Source organism: Pipistrellus kuhlii, unplaced genomic scaffold (assembly GCF_014108245.1).
Source record: "Pipistrellus kuhlii isolate mPipKuh1 unplaced genomic scaffold, mPipKuh1.p scaffold_m20_p_81, whole genome shotgun sequence".
Taxonomy (NCBI): domain Eukaryota; kingdom Metazoa; phylum Chordata; class Mammalia; order Chiroptera; family Vespertilionidae; genus Pipistrellus; species Pipistrellus kuhlii.
The window spans coordinates 668094-681696 of record NW_023425586.1 but is presented as its reverse complement, the minus strand read 5'-3'; the positions used below and the strand labels follow the sequence as shown (position 1 = coordinate 681696).

General features: G+C 64.9%; 1 protein-coding gene across 1 annotated transcript in view; it reads left to right on the top strand.

Annotated features, from left to right (window-relative positions):
* Positions 1-2871: 2871 nt before the first annotated feature.
* A4GALT (alpha 1,4-galactosyltransferase (P blood group)) overlaps positions 2872-13603 on the top strand; it is a 28372-nt gene continuing 17640 nt past the window's right edge. Inside the window, exon 1 of the mRNA XM_036425458.2 lies at positions 2872-2939. The gene's annotated coding sequence lies outside the window, so the exon portion shown is untranslated. The remainder of the gene's footprint in view (positions 2940-13603) is intronic.

Here is a 13603-nt window from a genome sequence, read left to right as displayed (position 1 = left end):
TGTGGGGAGGGGTGATGGGTGTGGGGAGGGGGGATGGGTGTGGGGAGGGGGGATGGGAGGGGGCAGGGGGCAGGGGGAGGGAAGGCCCAGAGGGAAGGCCGGCCGGGGGAGTGCAGGGTGGGTGTGTCCGGGTTGAAATGGGGCGACCAGAGGCGCTGACATGGACGCCTGCGGCTGGAGGAGGTGAGGGCGGGAGGGAGGGAGCCCTCCGTGTCTGGCAGGGCTGTCCAGGCCGGGCACGGGGAGAGCCCCGGAGAGGCTGAGAGCTGAGCGGAACCAGCGGCGGGAGGCCGGGCGGTCGGACGGTCGGGCGGTCGGCGGCAGGGCGGCCGGGAGGAGAAGGAAGGGAGGGGTCGGAGGCAGCGGGGCTCTGTGCTCCTGGAGGAGCAGCCGGTGGGCCGGGGCCGCGGAGGGCAGGGAGCTGACCTGGGCGCACACGCCCCGGTTGGTGCTGTGTGGACGGGGCAGGGGCACGGGAGAGGCAGGATTGCCCGCGAGAGTGCTCCCTGCACTCGGCCGGGGGAGGGTGTGAGGCGCGGACGGGGGGAGTGAGGGGTGTGGCTGCCGGACACGCGTGGCATCTCCTGGTCACATCTCCAGAGCCGGGGACCCCGACAGCAAGGGGGGGGCGCTCGAAGGGGAGGAGCCAGGGAGGAGGAGGGGAGGAGGAGGAGGAGGAGGAGAAAGAAGGGAAGGGGAGGAGGAGGGGAAGAGGAGGAGGAGGAGGAGGAGGGAAAGAGGAGGAGGAGGAGGAGGAAGAGGGGAAGAGGAGAAGGAGGAGGAGGAAGAGGGGAAGAGGAGGAGGAGGAGGGGAAGAGAAGGAGGAGGAGGAAGAGGGGAAGAGGAGGAGGAGGGGAAGAGGGGAAGAAGAGGAGGAGGAGGGGAAGAGGGAGAGGAGGAGGAGGGGAAGAGGGAGAGGAGGAGGAGGAAGAGGGGAAGAGGAGGAGGAGGAAGAGGGGAAGAGGGAGAGGAGGAGGAGGAAGAGGGGAAGAGGAGGAGGAGGAGGAAGAGGGGAAGAAGAGGAGGAGGAGGGGAAGAGGGGAAGAAGAGGAGGAGGAGGGGAAGAGGGAGAGGAGGAGGAGGAAGAGGGGAAGAGGAGGAGGAGGAAGAGGGGAAGAGGGAGAGGAGGAGGAGGAAGTGGAGGAGGAGGAGGGGAGGAGGAGGAGGGGAAGAGGAGGAGGAGGAGGAGGAAGAGGGGAAGAGGAGGAGGAGGAAGAGGGGAAGAGGGAGAGGAGGAGGAGGAGGAGGAGGAGGGGAGGAGGAGGAGGGGAAGAGGAGGAGGAGGAAGAGGAGGAGGAGGAGGGGAGGAGGAGGAGGGGAAGAGGGAGAGGAGGAGGAGGAGGAGGAGGAGGGGAGGAGGAGGAGGGGAAGAGGGAGAGGAGGAGGAGGAGGAGGAGGAGGGGAGGAGGAGGAGGGGAAGAGGAGGAGGAGGAGGAGGGGAAGAGGAGGAGGAGGAGGAGGAGGAGGAGGAGGGGAAGAGGAGGAGGAGGGGAGGAGGAGGAGGAGGGGAGGAAGAGGAGGGGAAGAGGAGGAGGAGGAGGAGGAGGAGGGGAGGAGGAGGAGGGGAAGAGGAGGAGGAGGAAGAGGGGAAGAGGGAGAGGAGGAGGAGGAGGAGGAGGAGGGGAGGAGGAGGAGGGGAAGAGGAGGAGGAGGAGGAAGAGGAGGAGGAGGAGGAGGGGAAGAGGGGAAGAAGAGGAGGAGGAGGGGAAGAGGGAGAGGAGGAGGAGGAAGAGGGGAAGAGGAGGAGGAGGGGAAGAGGGAGAGGACGAGGAGGGGAAGAGGGAGAGGAGGAGGAGGAAGAGGGGAAGAGGAGGAGGAGGGGAAGAGGGAGAGGAGGAGGAGGAGGAGGAGGAGGGGAGGAGGAGGGGAGGAGGAGGAGGAGGAGGAGGGGAGGAGGAGGAGGGGAGGAAGAGGAGGGGAAGAGGAGGAGGAGGAGGAGGGGCCAGTGTTCTGAAGCCTCAGAGGAAGGGGCTCCCGGGGCAGGTCCCTGGAGGTGTCCGTCGAGGGGATGGAGACCGCCCGCACCCAGTGCTGGCACCGCTGGGGCAGAGGGCGGTTTGGTGGGGGGGGGGCGGCGGACAGCTGGGGGGAGGGATGCAGGCAGGCGGAGGAGAGGGCCTGCAGGCGGGCGGAGGGCCGCTCCGGAGGGACTCTGGCCAGAACGAAAGGCGAAGGCGCCGTGGCCAGTGGCTGGGCCGCCATCTAGGAACCCGAAGGTCAGGGTTTGATTCCTGGTCCGGACACAGGCCCGGGGATTGCGGGCTCCAACCCCAGGACGGGCCAGCCGGAGGCAGCCATCAGGGATTCTCAGCATGGATGTTTCTCTTCCTCTCTGAAACCAATCACAACTTTTCTTTATTGGCGGGAGGGCGGGGTGGGAAGAGGGGTCTGTTTCTCAGTTTGGGTTTTAAGGTGGGAGAGGGAGCAGGTGGAGGGCGGGGAGTGCCGGGCAGGGGCCAGGACGCCGGCCGGGTCCGGGGGATTCTCTTCGGTTCATTCATCCAAAGGGCGATCCCGGGCGCCCCAGTACCGGGCCACTCTGGGGCGGGGACGGCCACGGCGTGTGTCCGTGTGTCCGTGTGTCCGCGGCCGGAGGAGGGGCGGGAGGAGCGGGAGCGGAAGGACCGGCCGCCCAGGGTCCCGGCGGCGGCGCGGGCGGGGTCCGGGGGTCAGGACGCACCCCGGGCGCAGGTGCCAGGCGGCCCGGCCTCCGCCACGGACACGGCCCCTCCGGCCGCGCGCCGTCCCCGTGTTCCCGCCGGCGGAGCGGGGAGAGGGTCACCGCGGAGCGGGCGCCGCTGCCCGCGGGCCGTCCAGCCCCGGCGCCGGGCGCGGGGGCGGCGCTGACCACGCCCCGGGCGGGGCGGGCTCGGCTCGGGCTCCGGCCCCGGCTCGGGCCGCGGGCGGGGCTCGCAGTCCTGCCGCCGCGGGAGCCGGAGGTACGGGGGCCGCGCGGGGAGCGTCCGGGGTCCGGGCCGCCTGGGCGCGCCCGGCCCGGCGGGGAGGGGCGCGAGGGCTCGGCCGCCGCCGGCCACCTGCCCCGGGGACCGGGGGGCGCCCCCCGCTGCGCCCCGAGTTCAGCGCGGCTGGCGGGCCCGGAGCCCAGCCCCTCTGGGAGCCCCCCCCCCCAGCCCGCGGCGGACCGCGGCGGGAGCAGGCGGGTGGGGGTGAGGGGCCGGGGTCTGGGGCGCAGGAGGCCGGACCCCCGTGCGCGGCAGCGGCCCCCGGGGCGGGAGGTGCTGGGAGAACGGCCTCCGGTGGGCGCCGGCCCGGGGGCAGCTGGCCGCCGGGAGTCAGGCCTGGGCGCTGCCTCCACCCGGACCCGCGAGGACCCTTCTCCGGGCGGCTTCTCCCGCTCCGGCCTCCGGAGGGAGGTCCGGGGACTGGCGCTGGGTGTGCGCGGGGAGTCCCCCTCCTCACTGCTGGGGAGGGCCTGGCCTCAGTTTCCCCTTCTGACCCCTGGGGTGGCACTCCCGCCGCCTTGCCAGCCTCAGTGAGCCTCTGGCCCCGAGAGGGTTAAAGCCACCTCCCTGGCGCCCACCGCTCCCAGGGGACTCTCATCGCCTCCCCCTTCCCAGACCCTGAGGGGTGGCCCCCGCAGGCCCGCAGGCACCCAGGGCCTCACCCTCACCACCACCGCCTGGAGCACCACCTGGCGGCCCTGGCCTCCGGCTGCCCCAGGCTCCCTCTGCTCCCCTCCTCCCGAAGGGGGAGCACCCTGCCGGCTGACGGACCAGGGCCCAGGCTGGCCAGGCCTGCACCCTCCGCGCTCACGCCTGCACTCAGGGTTCCCACTGCTGAGACCCCCCCAAGAGGGAGCCCCGTCAGGCCCCAACACAAAGGGAAGAAAGGGCCGTCCGATGGACGGAGTCCTCACTGCTGTTCTGTCCTCCGGAGCCTGAGCGCCTGCCCTGCTTGTCTGCGTCAGAGGACAAACTCCCAAACGAAACTTCTTCTTTTCTTTTTAAATATGTTTTTATTGATTTCAGAGAAAAATGGAGAGGAGAGTCAGAAACATCAATGATGAGAGAGAACCACTGATTGGCTGCCTCCTGCACACCCCCTACTGGGGATGGAGCCCACAACTCAGGCACGTGCCCTTGATTGGGATCGAACCCGGGACCCTTCAGTCCGCAGGCTGACGCTCTGTCCACTGAGCCAAACCAGCTAGGGCCCCAGTGAATCTTATTAGAAACATGTTTTGTTTTGAAGCCTTCTACCCTGTCTCCCCGAAAATAAGACAGTGTCTTATATTAATTTTTTCTCCCAAAGTTGTGCTAGGTCTTATTTTCAGGGGATGTCTTATCTTTCCATGCGCTGGGTCTTATTTTCGGAGGAAGTCTTATTTTGGGGAAACACGGGTAGCCGCCTGGGTTGCGGGGCTGAGCCGGAGGAGTGTGAGGGACCAGCCCCTTGGGTGGCAGGGTCTGCGTGCAGAGTCTCTCACGTGACTTGCAACATCAGGAGGTCCGGACCCACATCCCCACACCAGCCCTGCCTGGCAGCCCTGCCCAGGTGCGCAGGCCTCAGAGGATGGAAGTGCCCCGCCTCCCAGGTCTGTGCTGGGACCTGTCGGGGCGAGAGGAGGTGGCTGCCTGGGACATTTGCCGCCAGATTGGGAGAAGGGACGGAAACATGGCCCCAGCCGGTGTGGCCCAGTGGATAGAGCGTCGGCCTGCAGACTAGAAGGCCCCGGGTTCGATTCTGGTCGAGGGCACATGTCCGGGTGCAGGCTGTATCCCCAGTAGGGAGTGTGCAGGAGGAAGCCACTCAGTGATTCTCTCTCAATACTGATGTGTTGTGTGTGTCCCCCCCTCCCCCCGCTTTTCTCCCTCTCCCTCTCCTCCCTTCCTCTCTGAAACCAATAAAAATATATTCTTTTAAAAAGGAAGCTTGAGATGTGAAAAAGCCTCACCCTACCCCCAGCTGCTGTCCCTCCAGTTCTGTCTCCTGCGGGCGGGCGGGGCGGGGCGGGGTGGGCTGCGCCTGGGACCTGCCCTCCTGGGACCTGCCCGGGAGCTCTGCCCTGTGTCTGGAATGCACTTCCTCCCGCCCGGTGTGCGCCTGGGGTGCCGGCCCAGCCCAGCCATCCTGTGTGCTCGAAGGAATGAAGCAGAAGCAGCGGAAGACGCTCCTTGTTTGCATCCCTCAGAGGGAAGGATGGTTACAATGCTCCCCTTTGCTGGATACTTTTTTGACATCCTCCAATATGGGCTCTTTAGATGTTTCAACCTCCTCACCTCTCAACAGGGTTGTATCTTCCAACACTTACCTGTCGTTACACCCTATCCAGCTAAGGGCCGCTAGGGTGGCGCTTTCAGGTCGGTGCTGGCACTGAGGGTGCCCAGTGCTCAGGCTGCTGGCTGTGTGGCCTCCGGGCCCGGGAGCCCCTGGGAGGGCTGCCCGGAGCCACTGGCTCCGGAGGCTGTGCTTCGGGCCGGAGTGCGTCTCGTCACTTCCTAGGGACGGAGTTCTGGGCATGCAGGACCCTGCCTCGGGGGGTCCCGGTCCCCTCGCTGGGGTGGTCAGCGAGGTCCTTGCCTCTGTCTCCCCAGCCGACAGCTCCCCCCAGGATGTGGTTTAGCTTTTATTGTGCCGCGGGTGTGTGCTTAAGGAGCAGTTTCGCCTTTGGTTTACGTGATCTGGGTGTGTGCTGTGTGACAAAGGAGACACTGGTGCTGAGGGGAAAGGGCCTGAGGGGTCAGCTGAGGAGGAGGGCAGGACACAGACCGAGGGCCCAGGCGTGCGGGGAGGTGGGAGGGGCGGGCCCTGGTCTGGAGGGACCTGAGCTGGTGAGGACAGGAGGCGGGGCTGGGAGGGCACCTTATGAATGGGGGGCTGGAGGACCCCTTATGAGATGGCTTTGATCTTCCTGGAGAGGAGGCGGAAGCATCAGAGAGGGTTCTGGAACCGAGTCCCAGCTCCCTGTGCTGCCTGCTGGCCCAGTCCCCTGAGCCCTCCCTGCTCCCTGGGAAGCAGCAGGTGTTACGGCCCCTTTGACAGATTGGGGGGGGGGGGGGAGCCCTGGTTCAGGGCCAGGCAGCTGCTGAGTGGCAGGGCTGGCGCCCTTGAGAACCGTCCTCCCGCCTCCACGCCTGTGGCTACGGGACGCGCACCGCCCTCCCTGCCTGCGCTGGCGAGCCTGTCCCTTCCCCTCCTCGGCCTTGTCTTCTTTCTGACGCCCCTTCTGCAGGGGCATCCGGCAGAAGCCGAGTGGACCCGGGCCTGGGAGAGCCCCCTTCCTCCCCAGGCAGGCGCCCGCACACCCTCCGGCGCCCGCTCTCCCCGCCGGTGGCTCCAGAGCCGCACGCCCCCTCCTGCGCCGTCCGAGCGGCCAACACGGAGCCGGGGGCAGGCCGCGGTCAGACGGGAAGCTGTCTCCGTCTGGGAGCCGCTGGCTTCGGAAGAGCAGGAGCCACTGGCCTGACGGGGACACAGGTCGCTCCCTCCCACCGTCCCCAGGCAACCCCTGGGGCAGGGAGGCCTCCCGCCCTGAGCCCCAGTGAGGCCCGGACACCCCACTTCCTCACCTGGCCTGGCTTACACACACACACACACACACACTCACACACACCGCTCTGTGCTGCGGTTCCCGTTTTAGAGGTGAGAAAGTGGAGACTTGGGACACACACACACACTCACTCACACGCTCACACACACACACAGACACACACACCGCCCTGTGCTGCGGTTCCCGTTTTAGAGGTGAGAAAGTGGAGACTTGGGACACACACACACACATGCTCACACACAGAGACACACACAGAGAGACACACACACACACTCACACTCACACACAGTCACACACACACACACACTCACACACACACTCTCACACACACACACACACATACACTCACACACAGACACACACTCACACACAGACACACACACTCACACACAGACACACACTCACACACAGTCACACACACACACAGACACACACACACTCACACACAGACACACACTCACACACAGACACACACACACACACACACACACACACACACCGCTCTGTGCTGCGGTTCCCGTTTTAGAGGTGAGAAAGCGGAGACTTGGGACACACACACACACACACACACACACGCTCACACACACACAGACACACAGAGACACACACAGACACACACACACAGACACACACACACACAGATACACACACACAGACACACAGAGACACACACAGAGACACACACAGACACACTCACACGCTCACACACACACAGAGACACAGACACACACACTCACACACGCTCACACACACACAGAGACACACACAGACACACACAGACACACAGAAACACACACACCCAGAGAGACACACACACACACTCACGCTCACACACACACACAGAGACACACACACACAGAGACACAGACACAGACACACAGACACACACACAGAGAGACACACACAGACACACACACACACACACACACACCCCGTGTTGGAGGTGAGAAAGCGGGGACCCGGGGTAAGTGCTCTGCTTTGTCACGGGCCCCTGGGCGCCTGCCCGGTGCGGTCCCCGGGGGCCCAGGCGGGGGCCCAGGCAGACCCTCTGTCCTGGCAAAGGGGTTCGAGTCCCAGCGGCGCCTCGGTTTCCGGGCGGTCGGGCCCGCTGAGCGCTGCGGTGAAACCACGGCGACCAGCGCGGCGGGAAGCCCTCAGGGAACACGGCGTTGTTGGGTCACGTAGCCCCACGCCTGCGGGGGCTTCCCGTGTGTGTGCGTGTGTGTGTGTGCATGTGTGTGCGTGCCTGAGAGAGAGGGAGAGAGAACTCGGCCGCCTGCCTCCCACCGGGTGGGAGGACGGGGCCCCAGCACGGGAGAGGGCGTGGGCTGGTGAGACCCGCTCGGACCGGCATGTCAACCCCGAAGGGCCCCTGTGCGCGGGGCTCCTCGGGGAGAGGCGAGGGCGGACGTGGCCGAGGCGCGCACCACGGTGGCGGCCGCAGACGCCCAGCGGCCGCGGCACGTTTCCTGCCGCTGAGATGGGCGGAGGCGATGCCAGGCCGGTGCTGCTCGGAAACGCGCTGGTGGCCTGCATGTGCCCGGCCGGGAGGAGCCTGCCCCGGCCCGGACTCAACCCTAGTGCCCTCAGTCCCCGGCCGACGCTCTGTCCACGGAGCCACAGCGGCGAGGGCACCAGCATCTTTTTAAATGAAACATTCACCTCCCTCCCCTGTTTGGCTCAGTGGCTAGAGCATCGGCCTGCGGACTGAAGGGTCCCAGGTTCGATTCCGGTCAGGGGCATGTACCTGGTTGCTGGCACATCCCCAAGGGGGGCGGGCAGGAGGCAGCTGATGGATGTTTCTAGCTCTCTATCCCTCTCCCTTCCTCTCTGTAAAAAATCAATAAAATATATTTTTTAAAAATAAATAAATGAAGCACGATCCAGGTGTAGAACGGATGTGTACCGATCGTCTTGTGTGGGTCTCCCGAGTGGGCGCTGGGTGAGCGCGGGTCCGGGTCCGGGTCAGGCGCCGGGAAAGCCAGGGCCCAGGAAGACGGACGGGCTGTCTCAGGCCTCCCTCCGGCCTCCGTGATGAAGACGGAGCGGGAGGTGCCCCTCGGGTGGTGCCCGCCCCCACCCCGCCCGCACGCCCCGTCTGTAAGGCTGGCACGGCAGCCCGCTGAGGCTAGGCGTGTGCGCACATGTGCGAACAGCCGGGAGGAAACCGCCGTGGCATTTTGGTGGGTTTTTGGCAAACGGCAGCGCTTCTTACCTTTCTGGCTCGGAGGCCGCCGGGCAGAGGGAGGGGTGCGGGGAGGGGGGCCGGCGCGGAGAATTCCCCGAAGCCGGAGGCCTGAGCCGGAGGCCTGAGCCGGAGGAGCGATGTTCCACCTTCGCTGTCAGGGGCACCGAGGGCTCCGGCGGGTTTCCTTCAGCCCCGTCGCTCGGGCATGGGGTGCCCGTGCCAGGCCCTCCCCAGCTCGGCGTCACTGACAGTCCTCGGCGCTGCCCGTTCACCCGAGGCCAGGTCACCGGCCATCCCCTTGGGACCCACCCCCGTGGCTCCGAGGCTCCGCCATGGGCTAGGCCAGGGGTCGGCAAACCACGGCTCGCGAGCCACATGCGGCTCTTCGGCCCCTTGAGTGTGGCTCTTCCACAAAATGCCACGTGCGGGCGCACGTACAGTGCGATTGAAACATGCGCAGAAGCCGGCTTTCGGCCTGGGCGAGTCTGTTTTGAAGAAGTGGCCTTACAGCATGCACGGGGCCACAGAGCCGAGTGTGGCTTGCGAGCCGTGGTTTGCCCACCCCCGGCCTAGGCTGTGGGTGAGGCCCAGGGCGTGGGGGCGCGCTGCTCACTCACCCACCCATTTTAAAAAATATATATTTTTATTGAACTCAGAGAGGAACATCAATGACGAGAGAGAATCGTCAATAAGCTGCCTCCTGCACGCCCCCTACTGGGGGTTGGGCATGTGCCCTTGACCAGAATCAAACCTGGGACCCTCTGGTCCACAGGCCGCTGCTCTATCCACTGAGCCGAACCGGCCAGGGATCACACTCAGTTTGAAGGAGCCACATGCTCCTACCTTACCGTGTACGGCACAGGCCCCAGGCCACAGCCTTGGTGGGAGCTGTGCCGCAATCCAGGTGGCTTCCTGGAGGTGGCTGCTCTGCTCACACAGGTCAGGAGAGAAGGGGAGGGCCTGAGGCTTGGGAGCAGACACACCCTCCTCTCAGACTAGCCACTCAGCTGGGAAGGCCCCTTTCCTCTGTGCACCTCGGTCTTCCCCTCTGTAAAATGGGACTGCAGTGGTGGCGGTGTGGCTGGCCAGGTTGCCTGCCACGTGCTTTGTTCTTGGCAGACGGCAAGCTCTCCCTCTGGACTGTGGTTGGACGGTCCTGTCAGGGGCGGGGGGTGGAGAGGAGGGGTATTTGGGGAAGAGGAAAGAGCTTGTTGAAAAAACCTGCAATTCTCAGAGCCTCCTGGTCTGAGCGGCGAAGCAGAGGTCAGCGTGGCTGGTCTGGGAGCCGGGGCCCGCGGTGGGCTGAGGCAGGAAGCTAGAAGGGCCGCTGTGGTGGTGGGCTCCGAGACAGACAGGGAGAGACCTGGGCCGTGGGCTGGCGAGAGGGAGAGTGGGGGGATCTGTGTGACCAGAGGGCCCCCCTGATCCCCACCTGCACCTCGCTGTCCTCTGGTTTGTCACAGGGGCCTCTGACCGCTTTCTTGTTGCCACCTGTCCTCTGTGGTCCGGTCTCAGATGCAGCCAAGCAGGAGAGAGCTCTGAGGTCTAAGTCACCGTAACCTGCCCTCCTCAGGGTCTCCCCCGGCACCTCCTCCCAACCAGAGAGGCAAGTCCTTCCCTGGTCCCAGCGCCCAGGTCAGCCTCCCGGTACCTCTGCCTCCTCTCCTGTACCCCCTCCCTGCCCTGCTCACCCTGCTCCACCAGCACCCTCCTGTACCCCCTCCCTGCCCACTCACCCTGCTCCACCAGCACCCTCCTGTACCCCCTCCCTGCCCTGCTCACCCTGCTCCACCAGCACCCTCCTGTACCCCCTCCCTGCCCTGCTCACCCTGCTCCACCAGCACCCTCCTGTACCCCCTCCCTGCCCTGCTCACCCTGCTCCACCAGCACCCTCCTGTACCCCCTCCCTGCCCTGCTCACCCGCTCCACCAGCCTGCCCTCTCACCCTGCTCCACCAGCACCTTCCTGTACCCCCTCCCTGCCCTGCTCACCCTGCTCCACTAGCACCCTCCTGTACCCCCTCCCTGCCCTGCTCACCCTGCTCCACCAGCACCCTCCGGGCATGGCCCCAGGGCCTCTGCACTCACCGTTCCCTCCTGGGACTCTCCCTCAGGCACCCCGAGGTCTGCACAAATGTCAGCTTTTCAGAGAGGATCCCTAACTATAAACCTCCCCTCTGCCCCCCACGTCCTCCCCCGCAGTTCCCTGCTGCCTTCTCCGTAGCACGTCTCACCACCTGAGACATTTCTTTCCTGTTCCTGTTCTCCCACCACCACGTCAGCCCCGCGGACGCAGCCGAGGCCTCTGTCGGACGTGCGCACCGCTGTGTCTCCCAGGCTGGGCGTGGGGCCGGCACGCAGTAGGTGCTCAAGCATGGGTTGCACGGACGACGGAGGCGTGGGGGTGAGGCTGAGGGCGTGGGCAGTTTCTTTCCGGGATGAGGTTTTATGTCATGCTCTGCCCCCTGCGAGCCGTCCCTCTGGCCCGTCCTCTGTCTGCTCTGGGCCTGGCCCGGGCGGGTGGCCCTGAGGGACTGTCCAGTGACGGCTGCCTCTGCGGGTGGGCAGAGCCGGGCCGGAGCCCAGATCCGTTGGCACGGTCCTTCCAAGCTCCTCATGTTGAGAGGAGAACTTGAGGCTCAGAATGGGAGCGCGGGGAGCAGGGGTCAGACTCCAAGGTCACAGCGGAGTGGACAGATAGAAGCAGGCCCCTCGCTCAGGCAGGATCCAGTCAGCAAGACTAGGTCGCTCACCCTGCTCGCTGTTCTTACTGTCTGGATCCTGGGCAGCAAAGGGGGCTGGATCCAGACAGTAAGAACAGCCCCCTTTGCCACGGAGACAGCCACACGGACACTCACGCCCCGTTTGCAGGGCAGACCAGTCAGCACTGAAACAAGAAATCGTTGTTTAAAATTAAAAAAATTAAAATTAAAAAGAACCTGGTCAGAGTGGCTCAGAGGTTGAGCATCTACCTATGAACCGGGAGGTCACTGCTTTGATTCCGATCAGGGCACAGGCCCGGGTTGCAGACTCAGTGTGCGGGGCGTGTGCGGGGGCAGCCGATCCATGATTCTCATCATTGATGTTCCTATCTCTCCCTCTCCCTTCCTCTCTGAAAACAATAATATAGATAGATAGATATAGATATAGATATAGATACAGATATAGATATAGATATAGATATAGATACAGATACAGATACAGATACAGATATAGATATTAGTGAATGCCCCATATTGGCATGCTGTGCGTGTGATTGGGGTGAAGGTGGGGGCCCTCCTGCTGCCCAGCATGTTTTGCTCCGATGCCTGCGGTAAACGGTGGGCGAGGCAGCCTGGGAACTGCTCCCCCGGGGAGTGAGCGGGGACTCCTGGTTCAGGCCAGAATGTCCAGGTGCCGCGGCATTTCACTGGCCAAACACGGTTTATCTGATCTGGAGCTTTCCCTGCTGGAACGCCTCTGGGATCGGCACAGGGAGCGCGGCCCCACTGGCCACCCGGCACGCCAGGAGGTCCCGGTGTGTGCGTGCGTGTGTGTGTGTGTGTGTGTGTGTGTGTGTGTCCAGAGCAAGCGGGTGGGAGTGGGGCTCACGGTGACCTACTGCTCCCTGAGCTCAGCCTGAAGCTCAGGGGGGGGTGATGTCACGCTGACCCCGAGCAGCCCCCCCCAGGCAGCGGGACCAGCCCCCCCAGGCAGCGGGACCAGCCCCCCCAGGCAGCGGGACCAGCCCCCCCAGGCAGCGGGACCAGCCCCCCCCAGGCAGCGGGACCAGCCCCCCCAGGCAGCGGGACCAGCCCCACCCCAGGCAGCGAAGTCAGTCCAGCCTCGGGGCAGAGCCGGAGTGAGCCGGGGAGGGGCTGTCCTCGGGGAGGGGAAGGGTCTGAGGGGGCAGGCGGAACGGGGTGCAGCGCGGGGAGGGCGGACGGTCGTGGGGCCGGTGGACACGCCGGTGCTCCCATATGAAGGGTCCGGGAGCGGCTCCACCTGGAGCCTCGGACCTCGAGGCAGGACCGGCCGGGACCCGCTGCAGCCCAGGTGGCTCACGGTTCCCAGTTGCCCAGGGACTGCCTGGGTCCTGGCTTTGGTCATTTACTTCTTCGTTTAGAAAATACGTATGTGAGCTGTGGGTTTGGCTCAGCGAGTAGAGCGTCGGCCCACGAACTGAAGGGTCCCGGGTTCGATTCCGGTCCAGGGCACATGCCTCAGTTGCAGGCTACATCCCTGGCCCTGGTCGGGCATGTGCAGGAGACAACCGATCCATGTGTCTCTCTCACATCGATGTTTTTCTCTCTCTCCCTCCCTCCCTTTCACTTTCTCTAAAAACCAATAGGAAAATACCCTCAGGTGAGGACTGACAAAATGTGTGCGTGCATGGATGCGTGTGCGTGCGTATGCGTGTGCATGTGTGTGTGTGCGCGTGCGTGTGTGTGTGTGCTGGGGTCTGCTGGCCACGTGGGACTGGACAGTGAGGAAAAGCAGCCTCGGGCCCTGCCCGCTGACACTGTGTCCCAGGCATGTCGCTGCCTGTGTAGTCAGTCCCCGCAGGAAAGACCTTGACGGTGGTTCCTAATCACTTGCAGTTGCAAACAAATAATCTGTGACCTGGACAAGCATCGCTTCTCTGCGGCCGAGGTCACCGCAGGATGGCATGACGCAGGGCAGCTGCCCGGAACCTCGCTGGGTGGGGTTCACGTGCCCCCCCAGCGGGCCGGAGCTGTCCACCGCCGTGTGAGCCCGGGGGCGGGGGCCAGGTCCTGGCCGACTGCCGGCCCCGGGAGATGCCTTTCTCCGCTCACAGAAAGGTCCCGTCTGGCTGGCGGGTTTCAGGGTCCCGTGTGGCAGACGGGGGGAGCTTTTCGTGCCGGCATTTTTTGGGGGAGGACGGGGAGACGTTTGTTTTCTCAA